Genomic DNA, 14702 nt, shown 5'->3' with positions numbered 1-14702 from the left:
ATTGTTTAATGGATTTATAAGCTTTTCTAAGAAATAAAAAACCAACAATGTTGCTTCTGGAAATAATGCAAAATAAAGCAACAAAAATCTGTCTATTATAGAGATGAGCGAACAGTAAAATGTTCGAGGTTCGATATTCGTTTCGAGTAGCCCCTCAATATTTGACTATCTTGACTAACTTGAATATCAAACCCTATTATAGTCTATGGGGGGAAAATGCTCGTTTCAGGGGTAGGCAACGTTCGATCAAATTATACTTACCAAGTCCACGAGTGAGGGTCGGGCTGGATCCTCCGAGAAGTCTTCTCCATGCAGCTTCCCCGCGGCGTCTTCCGGCTCTGAATTTACTCTGCTAGGTATCGGGCCTGGGCAGAGCCGACTGCGCATGTCCGCACTACAAGCGGACATGCGCAGTCGGCTCTGCCCAGGCCCGATGCCTGGCAGAGTGAATTCAGAGCCGGAAGACGCCGCGGGGAAGCTGCATGGAGAAGACTTCTAAAGGTAAGAGAAGAACCAGCATTGATTGGCCGACTGTATAGCATTCGGCCAATCAATCCTGGTTCTGCATCGAACTTTTACATTCGAATAGCGAGTGGTACTCGATCGAGTATGAGTATTTCGAATATCGTAGTATTCGATCGAATACCTACTCAATCGAGTACTACTTGCTCATCTCTAGTCTATTACAATGTTACATAACCTGAAACACTAAACTGTGCCCTGGTGCAACCAACTCATATGAACCTGGACAAGGCCTTTAAAAGATTCCTTAGCAAATTTTGCCACAGTCAATGGTTGAATACTTAGGGCTGTGTTGTAGATATATGTTACTTTTATGTACCTCCCCTGGTTATAACTTTATTGGAAAGTTCCCAGAGACACATGACGCTAGGTCCCTCTCCACCACAGGACCCTCAAGTCCTCCTTTGGGGCAAGTTTGACACTGCTCCATCTCTATCTCCCCTAAAGCCAAAAAACTATCTATTTTTATCCAACTTATCAAGGAGAGGAAGATATGGTTGACATAGCATGGTAAATTAGATATTACAATGGAGGAGTAAGAACACAAGCATTTTGTATTTTTCTGGTGACAGAGCTGGTTGAGTGCTTGTTTTTTGAGGAATGATCTGTGTCTTTTTATTGGTACCATTTTGGCCTTTAAGTTTGCAGTATACCTTGATGTATGCACATACATCATATACACATTGTGAGAATGTGGTTATAGGCTGAGTGCTGGAATCACTATATCTCCCCCAGATTTTTAACTTTTGTGTGGTCCAACGTGGGTCTTGGGAAGGCTTCACCTCCAGGTGTAGGTCCTGGGCTCATTACGGGGCCAGAAAAGGCTGCAGATCCTAAACTTCAGGGAAGATCCAGGGAGTGAGAGGAGGCGTCTGGGTCTGTCCTGTTACTCTGAGTCCAGTGAGACTATATCGTGCTTATTGGTTTGTTCATGTGGCTGTTAGTAAGCCGCACGTATAGTTAGTTTATTATTACTGTTTAGTTAGTTGCTCAGAGCAGCCACCTTTCTTTTAAAGACCCTGCATCAGTGGTTGCCACGAAGTGGTTAAATATGAAAAATTTATGAGTGGCACCATTATAAGCTAAACAGAAAAAAATAATATGTGTAAGCTTTCAGAATACATGTAACACTTCATCAGGCAGTAGATAATAGAGGGAAAGAATTTTTTTTTTTTTTTAAATAAAAAAATAAAAAAATAAAAAATAGCCTTGCTGTCAGTAAATAGTATCCCAGTAGTTAAGAACATTATTGAGAGTCATGCCGTCAGATCACATGAATGAGTCGTAGCCATAATACGTTTTACAATCGCAGGCATATGATGTCGCACCACTTGACGATGATTTGGAAATAGACACAAATGCAAATCAGATTTTCCTCTGGAAAGGCTTGTTCATATCTTCATGGGAATAGTATAATATCCAACCAGATGCTTTTAATGAAGTTGTACGGTGCTACTCAGTTCAACTTTGTAACCTACTTGTCAATTTCCCGCTTTCAGTTCTATTTGCTAATGTATTGTGAAAGGAGTGAATTTCCATTGTAAAATAACTTCATTGTAAAGTAATAATTTCTCACATGTAACTGTGGGGCAATGACAACCTGCTGGGATTATCTAGAACATTGTTCTAATTTTGGAGAGCCTTCGCTATGTCTAAGCACCACTGTGGAGCTGTGCAGACCGTTTCTTTTTTCTTTTCGATTGAGGATGTTTTAAAGGGCTATTTCCATTTCTGCAAATCGCTGCCAAAATGGGAAAAACTGTTCTCTATCCTAACCCCTATGGCTCTTATAAAGAATGACACTGTTTCCTTAACCTCAGAGTTACATAAACAGTATAGCTAGATGTGGTACGCTGTTTCTGTCGTTTCCATTCTCCTCTATGGAAGTGACGGGAACAATGTAGAATAGCACTGCTCGGCTGTTACTATAAAGGGAGTCTACCACTTCCCCAACAATATTCAACTGTCCCACCTTGTTACAGGGTATTTTACAAGGGTAAGCAACACACTTTTGTTATGTATGCCGCTTTTGTAGATTTGAAGAAAAATAACATTGAAGTTTTATGCAAATAAGGGAGTTGGTGCACTGGGGGTTGGCCTTCAGTTCCCTGGAACGTTGTACTTTCCACTGAGCTCCCTACCATCTCCTGCACGTGCCACTTCCTACAGTGGGAGTTGATCTTCCCATTGCTATGACATAATCTATTCTATTTGAGCAGCAAGAGCAGTGCTCCCAGGACTGAAGGCCCGCCCCCAGTGCACCTACTGCTTCATTTACATAAGACTTCAAAGTTACTTTTCTCCAAAGCTAGAAAAGTGACAAACATAAGAGAGGTATGATGTTTATTACTGTAATGTCTTCGGTAACACAGTGGTAGCAGTCGGATATGCTTAGGGTAGGTAGTAGACCTAGGTGCTGGCAATTTTGGGTAGATATTCCCATCTTGTTAGTGACTTGCTGAGATGGGACTAACCCTTTAAGAAACACCTAACATAAGTTTGAGTATGCAATACATTTCTTAAAAGTTACAATGTTAAAGTGTAGGTAAATCTCTATTTATATTTTCAGAAGTGAATAATACAGGTGAAGGGAACGATCTTTGCAATATAATTGCCCATGTCTTTAACAATTAGTTATGTCTTTACTTCTTACCTGAATGATTCTGATCCCTCATATACAAGCAGTGTCAGTTTAGAATTATGGAGAAGGGAGTGGGGAGGAGGAGAAGGAGATAGACAGAGTTATAAGGGTGTCTACAATGAAATGCATAATTTCTTTCAAGAGAAGGCTTGTAAGTAATTCCTGGAGCTCTCGCCTTCCTCGTCCTCTCCTCTCCTTAGGATTGTATTGTTCATATAGGATCAGTGGCACAAGAGGCAAATAAATAATAAAACAGGCCATTTTCTTTTATTACGTGTAGAACAAAGTTTGTCATCTTCTTCTGTACCTTGGATTTTTTTTTAGAGAAAATAATAGCGTGGTTGCTGGAAGGGAGAGATGGTCTTGAGATGGGACGTTGTGAACCATAAATGAAACATGTCAAACATTTATTGATAAGCAGAGCACGTGTCCTTGGGTAGAATGTTCAGTTACATGTGTAAAGATAAGTCATATCAAGAATTTACAAACAACTAAGCAAAGGTGGAGACACCTAGAGGGAGTAACTGGGAGTGGGAGCAGGTGCTGATGTGCTGGTTGATTGATATTTGGAGTAGTAGTGTGAGCACATTAGATGTCTAAGGCAAGGTTCACACGCTTGAACTTTGTTCGGGGTTTCTGCCCCCGAACCCACTTAAAAAATGCGAAGAGAAAAGTCATGCAAGTAGGACTTTTCTCTTCGCATTTTTTAAGTGGGTTTTCTCTCTGTATTTTTTTGCATTTTTCAGGCAGAAAACGGGTATAAACCCAGCAGACCCCATTATAGTCTATGGGGTCTGTAGGTTTCCATGGGTAACCACTTTTTAAGCCCAACCCCAAGTGGACCTGAAGAATGGAAAGCCAAATGCTAGTGTGAACCTAGTGTAAGACTGTCATATAGGTTTTTTGAAATGTATCAATGTTGGGTTATTAGTGTCCTGGCTGACTGTTAATGATCTGATATATAGAAAATCAGCTTATCTTTAGCAAATCAAGAAACCTTAAAGGGAAAGTGTTCCCAGGAAGTGACCTATTGTTTTCTGCTGCAAAGAAATCGCTAACAGAATACAGGAAGTGCCAGCGTATTATTTGTCTCAGTGACCAGAGTCAGAAGTGCAGGATTTTTTAAATTATATATATATATATATATACTGTATATATATATATATATATACTGTATGTATATATATATACTGTATATATATATATACTGTATGTATATATATACACTGTATGTATATATACACTGTATATATATATATATACACTGTATGTGTATATATATATATATACTGTATGTGTATATATATATATATATATATACTGTGTGTGTATATATATATATATACTGTGTATATATATATATACTGTATATATATATATATATATATATATATATACACACACACTGTATATATATATATATATATATATACTGTATGTATATATATACTGTATGTATATATATACTGTATGTATATATATATACTGTATGTATATATACTGTATGTATATGTATATATATATACTGTGTATATATATATATACTGTATGTATATACTGTATGTATATATATATACTGTATGTATATACTGTATATATATATACACTGTATGTGTGTATATATATATATATATATATATATATATATATACTGTATGTATTACACATTAGATTTTGAAGGGCTGTACAATTCCATCACTGAACAAGGTATTTTCATAAGATAAGATAATCCTTTAATAGTCCCACTATTGGGAAATTCAGTGTGTTACAGCAGCATGAATAATACAATAATAATATAAAATACAAAATGCAAATACAAAAAGCTCCATGGTAGAGGCATTAGAGTGTCAGTAGGTACAGATAAAAACATAAAGGCAAAGACGATAGTAAGAGGGATAACACAACTTTAGGATCTTTCAGTTCTGTGTATGGAATCATCTCCGCTTAGCCTGGTGTTGATTGTACAGCCTAACCGCAGCAGGGAGGAAAGACTTCCGATAGCGCTCCTTCTCACATTTAGGGTGAAGCAGTCGGTCACTGACAGTACTGCCCAAAGCTATCATGGTCTCATGCATGGGATGGGAGTTGTTCTCCAGGATGGAGCTCACCACGGACAGTATCCTTCTATCACCCACCACCTGCACTGGGTCCAGGAGTCTCCCCAGGACAGAGCTGACTCTTCTAATCAGTTTGTCCAGTCTATTTCTATCCCTGGTTGATATGCTACTCCCCCCAGCAGGCCACTCTGAAGAAGATGGCAGAAGAGGCCTTAAGAGGTGCCCCCTGGACTCACTATCTTAATGCCCATCCCCTGGATGTCCACTGGTTTTGGAGGATAACTACACTTGTGAAAGTCCACTACAATCCCCTTGGTCTTCCCAGCATTAATGCTGAGGAGTTTCCGCTGGCACCATTCCACAAAATCCTGATTTAAGTCTCTGTACTTCCTGTCGTCTCCATCTGTGATGAGACCTACTATTGCAGAGTCTTCAGAATACCTCTGTAAGTAGTAGCTAGATGACTTGCACCTAAATGCTGCAATGTACAGTGTGAAGAGGAAAGGGGTGAGAACTGTACCTTGTGGTGCCCCTGTACTACAGATCACAGTGTCTGACACACAGCCCCGGGCTCTCACATACTGAGGGTGGTTTGTGAGGTAGTCTAGGATCCTGTTGATGAGGTGATGGTCCACTCCATTAAGGGCCAGCTTGTTCCTGATTAATCCAGGCTGCATGGTGTTAACCCCTTAAGGACCAGGCCATTTTTTGGTTTTGCATTTTCGTTTTTCCCTCCTCACATTTCAAGAGCCATAACTTTTTCATTTTTCAGTTCACAGAATCACATGATGGCTTATTGTTTGCAGGACAAATTGTACTTTGTAATGGCACCATTCAATATGCTGTGCAATGTACTGGGAAGCTGGAAAAAAAATTCAGAATGAGGTGCAATTGGAGAAAAAATGCATTTGCGCCATTTTCTTATGGGTTTAATTTTTACAGTGTTCACTGTTTGGTACAAATGACATGTTACCTGTGTTCTACGTGTCAGTACGAACACGGTGATACCAAATTTATATAGTATTTGAAATGTTTTGATACTTTTAAAAAAATGATAAACTTTGCAAAATAGAAAAAAAAAATTGTGTCATCATGTTCTAACACCTGTAACTTTTTCATATTTCCATGTATGGAGCTGGTTGTGGTGTCTTTTTATGCGGGACAAGATGATGTTTCTATTGATACCATTTGGGGAAAGATCTGATGGTTTGATCACTTTTTATTCAATTTTTTTATAGGAGGCAAAGTGTTGAAAAAAACGCTTTTTGGCTGTTTTTATTTTTTTTGCCGCTACGCCGTTCGCAATACGGGATAAATGTTTTAATATTCTAATAGTTTGGGCATTTTGGAGCGCGGGGATACCTAATATGTTTATGTTTAATGTTCTTTATTTACTTTTATAGCTAATCTAGGGAAAGGGGGGTGATTTGAACTTTTATATTTTTTTAATTTTTTAAATACTTTTAAAAACTTTTTTTTTTCTTCTGTTACATTTATGATCAGACCCCTTAGGTACCTTGAAACCTAGGGGGTCTGATCGCTCATACTATTCACTGCAATACTACAGTATTGCAGTGAATAGCAAAATCCCAGCACTTCTATTAGACGATGCCTCTGGCATCGTCTAATAGATCTAGTGCAGAGACAAGCCTGGAAGCCTTCAATAGGCTTCCAGCTGTCATAGCAACCGATCACCGCCCTCATGTGACGTTCAGGAGGGCGGCGATCGGCGAAACATGGCGGCACCCGTGCCGCCGGCGCTGTTTACACACTGCGGTCACGTTTGATCGCAGTGTGTAAAGGGTTAACAGCAGCGATCGGCTCGGGCACCGACCGCTGCTGTTAGTGGCAGGTCCTGGCTGTATTATACAGCCGGCATCTGCCCTGTATGGAGCGAGCTCAGCGTGTGAGCTCGCTCCATACATCCCCATGCGACCCATGACGTACAGTTACGTCAAGGGTCGCTAAGGGGTTAAAAGCACTGGAGAAATCAAAGAACATTATTCTCACAATCTTCCCTGGTTTCTCCAGGTGAGAAAGGTGGATGATGGCATGGGATGGGAGTTATGGCATCATCCAACCCAATGCCCGGCTAATAAGCAAACTAGAGAGGGTCCATAACTGATCTCACTAGAGGGCGTAGGTTGCCAGAACCAGTCTCTCTAAGACCTTCAGCAAGTGGGATGTCAATGCTACAGGTCTGTAGCAGTTAAGGTCCATTGAATGAGGTGTCTTTGGAACTGGTACCACACAAGATGATTTCCACAGTTGTGATACCACTCCCAGCTTCAGGCTCATATTGAACATATGTGTAATAACACCACACAGCTGGTCCCCACAAGTCATGGCTGATCATTTGCTGAAATAGTCATACTCAATGATCAACCAATGTCTGGTAGTCAGAGATATTTTCTCATTAATGTTTCCTGATGAGGTGGCGATAAATGGGACAGAATTGTGCCAGTAAACTTAGACAAACTTAACTTATACTATCCAAAAATTGACCGACTTATTCCCGAAACCATGTCAAAAAGACATGTCTGCTAGAGAGAAGAGTACTCATTACACAGGACTGTGTTGCTGGCAATGAAGCAAACTCATAACTAAAAGACGTGTGACTTCTTAAGGATTGCGGTAAGAACAGAGGTGAAGCCATAATACCGGTACGTATTAGTTTTTAAAAAGTTATTCCGTCGCATTATGGAGGATTGTACTGCAGATTTAGACAGTAGCAGGCAAAGTTCCTTCTAAAAAAAAAGAGTGACTTTTACAGAATATAAAAAGACACCAGACAAAATCAAAGTTGTACAGGAAAAGATAGAAGCTTCTTATGAGAACCCTCAATTGGCCAAGTTGTGAATGAAGAAAGCTTTGGAAGAAATTGTCCAGATCTAGAATCCTCAACAGTGAAATTGCAACAACAAGAAAGACAAGTTTTGGGATTATGGAAATCACAGAATAAATAGACTTGTTAAAGATATGCAAATGATAAATAAAAGAAAAAACAAAATATTTAAAACATCTCAATTTATTCAGTATTGAGAATGAGGCCATGCACAGAAATGCACACACTTACATGCCTTGGCATGCTAACAATGACACTCTTAATGGTTGCCTAAGGAATATCTTAATACATTTGGGCACACAAATCTGGCAGCTCCCTTTGTGATTGTTGACCAATGACGTCCCAGATGTGCTAGATGGGTCACAGGTCTGCTACGGGCCATGGTTGCACATTTAGGCCATGCAGACTGCTCACAGTAACACAAGCACCATATGTCCTGCCATTGTCCTGTTGTAGGACTTTAAAGAAACAGCTGTACCATCACGTAACGCTGAGTTGTTAGTATACCTGAAATGAAGACTAAAGGGGTCCATATATTGTACTGCTACACACCATAATCTCAGGAGTAGGACCAGAGTGACTTTCCCTTCTGAAGGTCTGTTCATGGCACTTCCCACATGGTCTCCTGATTTGTCTCTAGCTGTTATTTCATCCATGACAAAAGCAAGATTCATCTAGAGTTCTATTCCATCCTCCACTGGTATCCTGTAGTGCACCATGATAGCCTTTGAGAACCAGAGCATGAAGTCAATGGAACACCTGCAGCTGGACCTCAGGCTTGTTGCCCAAACCTACTGATGGCTTGTGCCGACACTGCTTGACATGCTAGGCTTGGGATGTCACATCCAATTTCATTTTCAGTACATAATCTCAAGCCTAGGCAAGTCATGATCTGCCAGAGTGATGTACCAAAGATCTCTCAGTTCAAGGATTGTGTCCCACTTAGTTTGTGACAAGTTGCGATATCTGGAAACACCACACAAACATCCCAAAGCACTTGATCTAATTTTTGGGTATTTTATGTGGCTAAAATACTTTGCTATAAGTTGAATCGTAGTATTCTTTAAACAGACAATGTAGGAATCTCTGTCCCTATTACTTATAGTGAATGGTGCACCCTGCGTTTTCTGCCACAGCTATAAAACAAAGGTATTACCTTGCATTGTTATCCTGCCTCTCTAGACACTTTTCCTCTAAAATACAGTACACATATGGAAATTTTCATTTTGCTATAGTCTAATAAATATTTTACATGTTACCGCAATAAATGAGAAGTAGTGAGGTACAAGTGTAAAAGGTTCACTTGTTATATTTTACAGACTCATTGTTCTATACTTCCTTCGTCTTATCTTTAGTGAGTTGTTAAAGATAATTTTCTGTCTCTCACTTATTGTTGCAGTAAATGATCCATATTTTTTTGTTTCTGTTATCATATATGGTACGCTAGGTAGGCTAGTAGGAGATCATATAGGATGTCTGTTGGCCAAAGTATTTTATGGACAGCTACTGTCTCACCTAGTCTCCCCATACATGCACACCTCTGGTTTCAGTGCATCTGCCACGAATAAGAGTATCCAGGCGATATCTTTGTTCACATTTTTGTTGAGGGCTATGTCAGATTTGACAGGAGGAATAGTCAAGCAAGAAGGCAAAACTATGAACACTGCAATAGAACCTGACTGAATGCAATATAAGTAAATGGAGTCTGTGAGGGCTGGTGGTACCCATCATACAGCAGATCTGGGAAAAAATGTTAAATTAAAAAAAAATTCTGATATTAAAGGTATTCTATCATTACAATCCCGTTTTAAGCTAAACCCACATCAGAGTAGCCTTAAGAAAGGCTAGTCTTCCCCTACCTTTGGATGTCTTCTCCGCGCCGCCTCGCTTTAATATTCCTTTTTCTTGTTCGCCTCTTCTTACTTGTCCCATCACGTCTTCTTCAAAAAGCGCTCAATACACGTCTGTCACCATTTTCCTGTGGCCGAACAGGAAAGAAGAGACAGAGGCAGCAAACAAGAAGAAGGCGGTGCTGGATAGTTTTCTCGCAGTACAGGGGACGCCCCTAGTGTTGTTTAAGCGCCCACAGTGCTGCAAGAAATCTAATTAGCATATGGCCGAAAACTGATATCTAAGGAACGGCAGCACTGAGAAGTCTTCTAAAGGTAGGGAAGAAGCCTTTCTTAAGGCTATTTCAACATTGGTTTGGCTTAAAACAGGATTCTAATGGTAGAATCCCTTTAAATGATGTTTTGTGATCTATCAAGTAAAAGGGTGCATATGGATACACAAGAAAATAGTAAAATACAGTAAGGGTAGGTTCACTCTACCGTTACTTAATGTCCAGTGGTTCGTTGCATAGTGTCACAGGATGAGAGCAATGGACATTAAATGACAGATGCAGACAGAGCCCACTCCAGCTGCTGTCTGTCTGTTTAAAAAATTGATGAAGATTTTTTCTTGTAGATAGAGTTCGTCACATTTACATTAAAGTCAATGAGAACTAACAAAGTGAAAGAGGCTCTGTCTGTGTCTCCTACTGTGCTACTGTTAATGTCTATTGCTATCATTCTGTGTCAGAGTTTGAACATAGCCAAACTCGATGGGATTCCTGCCGCCGTGACCCAGATTATCTCTGCTACAACTTGGCCATATTTATGTATCATGGGACTGAAGATGACTCAAGTATTATGGAAAATAACACAAAAAATGATATCTGTAAACACAAAAGTGATTTTACTGTATATCAGTTGTCGTACTGGAAATTCCAGAGAAGAAATTCCACACTAAGAAATAGCACAGATTTTAACTTCCTTTGCCATACTTGTTGTTGTTGTTATATGTGAGAATGGAAGATTATAAAGATAATCTGTTTTCCCTTAGCCCAAACAGCAGCACAAGATGGGGTATTCCTGCCCCTGTGTACTGTTAGGACAGGTGGAACTTTTAATTAGCTAACAGTTTTTCCCCCTATAAGAGGCCAGAGCGACCTCCTCCCCCCTGTGTTAGTCAAAAAGTATAAAAGGCAATATAACAATACAAACATTACCATAAACAATGGGAGGGAGCCTTGTGCTGCTGTTTGGGCTAAGGGAAAACAGATTATCTTTATAATCTTCCATTCCCCCTACGCCAAACAGCAGCACAAGATGGGGATCTAGCAAGTAAAATCCCAACTAGGGTGGGAGATCTTGGCAAGCAGATGCCAAGACAGAATGTCCGAAGGCTGTGGCCTCTGAGCTGCGCCAGTCCAATCTGCAGTGTCTGGCGAACATCAGATGAAAACTCCAGGAAGCAGCGGAACATATCTGCTCTAAGGAGAGCGAGCGTCTCTCTGACCGGGAAGTCGGTCCAATTCCGGTACTGGTAGGTCTTGAGCGCGAAGAGAGCAAGCGATGGCCTCCCTGATCAATCTTGACAGGGTGGCTTTAACACCTTTGTTACGGCCGTAGGTATTGATGAGCAGGTTCTTCGAAAGGAAGCTGTACAATCCAAATATATGCGCAGATATATGCGACCCTAGGACAAAATCCCTGGATGAACCCAAGTTGAACCCTATCAGGGAAAAAGGTAATGAATGGCTCCGAGGCAGCCAAAGCTTGTAATTCTCCAATCCTTTTGGCAGAGGTAATTGCCAACAAGAAGGTTACCTTGTAGGAGAGATATCTCCAGTCCACTTCTGTTAAGAGTTCAAACGGGGGAGAACAAAGCCCCTGAAGAACCGCAGCCAAGTCCCATTGCGGGACAGGGGGCCGCATCTGAGGGCGGAGCCTAGAGGCCCCTTTAAGGAATTACTTTAATAGAGGATCTTGTTATAACCAGGTCCCTAGAAGAGCGGAAAGTGCTGAAACATGAACCTTCAGGGTAGCTGGAGTTAGCCCCTTATCCAGGTCACTCTGTAGGAACTCCAAGACCGATTCGATAGCAGAGTTATTAAGCTGCCTATCCGAGATCCTTTGGTAACTCCTGTTAGTTGAATCCGCTCTTGAATGGGCCAACGTTCTTAGAACGGCCTGGGATAATCGTCTATCTCCGTATACGATGCGGTCAACCTCCAGGCCATGAGGTTGAACCTGTCCAGGTCCTGGCAGAGCTGTCAGTTCAGAATTACCAGGTTTTGGACTTGTGGAAGCCTCCAGTAGGTCCCTTGACTCATTAGGATGAGGTGGGTAAACCATGCCCTTTTTTGGCCAGAACGGCATGATCACTATTGCCGAAGTCTGGTCCTGCCTGAGTTTCGCCAATACCTTCGGAATCATCAGAATAGGAGGAAAAACGTATGCCAGTTTGAACCTCCAAGGTATTGACAGGGCATCTACCGCCAAAGGATTGTCTTCCCGGTAGAGGGAGCAAAACCTTGTCACTTTGGCGTTGTACTGGGTGGCCATCAGGTCCACCTCGGGGAGACCCCACATCTCAGTGAGATGATGAAAGATGTCCGGATTTAGGGACCATTCGCCTGTCATCACCAGGCCTCTGCTTAGCTGATCCGCAAGGATGTTCAGCCCACCTTGAATATGAACCGCTGATAGTTGTGAAAGATTCCTCTCCACCAGGAGAATATTAGATTTGTCACCTGCAGAAGCGAGGGGGATCTGGTTCCCCCCTTGTTTGCTGATATATCGGACTGCTGTTAAAGTTGTCTGTTTCACTCTCACAGCTTTCCCTTGCAGGTGGGGTGCAAACATTAGAAGCACACGGTGCACCGCAGTGAGCTCTCGCCAGTTGGACAAATGAGCCTTCTCTAAGCTGGTTCCAGGTCCCACGTACCGGGGTCTCCCCCAGAAGCACTCCCCATCTTGTGAGGGAGGCATCTGTGGTCAACAGGGTCCAGGATGTCTGGACCGTGGATTTCCCGTCTCTGAGCTGGGACCACCAAGCCAGTGATCGACGGGTTCTGATGGATAACTGGATAGGCTTCTGTAGCCCCGAAGGACTGTGGTTCCCGACTCTCAGGATCTCGCACTGTAAGGGGCGCATGTGCCATAGGGCCCACAGAACTGCTTTGATGGCTGCGGACATGAGACCTAGGACCTTCATGGCGGTCCTGATAGTAACCTTCCGGGTTGTGGATAGGTGATGAGCCGCTTGACCAATCTTCTCCTTCCAAGGAGGAGGCAGGGAGATCATCATGCTGAGAGAATCCAAGATAAACCCAGAAATTGAATCGGGGTAGATGGAACCACTACCGACTTCTGCCAGTTTATTAGCCAGCCCAGCTCATTTAGGAAAGCCACAGTGGATTCCAACTGTGTGGCAAGCACCTCCTTTGACCGGGCTTTTAGGAGCCATTCGTCTAGTTATGGGACAATAAGATCCCTTGGAGGCGCAGGGCGGCTACGACCGGGGCCACTACCTTTGTGAAGGTGTGGGGGGCCAAGGATTTGCCGAATGGGAGAGCTGTCTAGATAAAGTTGCTTGATGCCCTGGAGAGGGAGGGTCCTTACGTATTTGTCTGGCTTGAACAAGTTGAAGGACCGATGGATCTTGGATAAGCCGTGATCAGGCGGACATATGATGAGACCAAATAGCCTACCCAGCCGATCTAGATGTGCTCTCCTCAGAGAGGGAGGCATAGGTAGTCTACAGGGTCTGTCGTTAGATGGACCATGGCCACTCTCCACCAGAGAGGGATGCATCAGTGGTCAACAGGGTCCAGGTAAACTGGACCGTGGACTCTACATTTAATTTCATGTTCCTCCTATGGAATGCTTCTCTAGATGTGCTCTCCACCAGAGAGGGAGACATAGGTAGTCAACAGGGTCCGGCCTTAGCTGGACCGTGGACACTCTCCACCAGAGAGGGATGCATCAGTGGTCAACAGGGTCCAGATAAATTGGACCGTGGACTCTACATTCAATTTCATGTTCCTCCTGTGGAACGCTTATCTGGATGTTCTCTCCACCAGAGAGGGAGACATAGGTAGTCAACAGGTTCCGGCCTTAGCTGGACCGTGGACACTCTCCACCAGAGAGGGATGCATCAGTGGGCAACAGGGTCCAGGTAAATTGGACCGTGGACTCTACATTCAATTCCACTTTATTCCTATGGAACTTTTCTCTAGATTCGCCCCACTAGTGAGAGAGGGGCGTTTATAGTCAACAGGGTCCAGCGCTAGCTGGACCATGGACATCCCGTCCTTAAGATGGAACACCACCTGGATGAAAGACAAATTTTGAGGAATAACTAAATTGGCTTGACCCAGACTGCTGAGTTTTTTGTCAGCTGGATGACACAGCCTCCTCCATCCAATTCCTCATTGCCCGTATGGGAATCTCCTGTAGATGCGCTCTCTACCGGAGAGGGCTGTCTCTGTGGTCAACAGGGTCCAGACTATCTGGACATGGACATCCAGCCCTTAAAATGAAGCCCCTCCAGGCCCCACGGGTTGTGATTCCAGGCCTCAGACTTACCTTCTGCAGGCCGCATGCGCTATATGGCCCAAGGGACTGCAACTGCAGACCCTGACATAAGATCCAGTAACCTTTGGCAGTTAGGATGGAAACCCGCTGTATTACCTATAAATAATGCACTGCTGATATGATCTTTTCCCACCTAGAGGAGGGAGATTTTCAAGCAGACAGAGTCCAGCATGAAGTTTAGAGACTTTCTCCATGTGAATGGACCATGAGAACCA

Source organism: Leptodactylus fuscus, chromosome 1 (assembly GCF_031893055.1).
Source record: "Leptodactylus fuscus isolate aLepFus1 chromosome 1, aLepFus1.hap2, whole genome shotgun sequence".
Taxonomy (NCBI): Eukaryota; Metazoa; Chordata; class Amphibia; order Anura; family Leptodactylidae; genus Leptodactylus; species Leptodactylus fuscus.
This window is presented reverse-complemented; position numbering follows the sequence as displayed.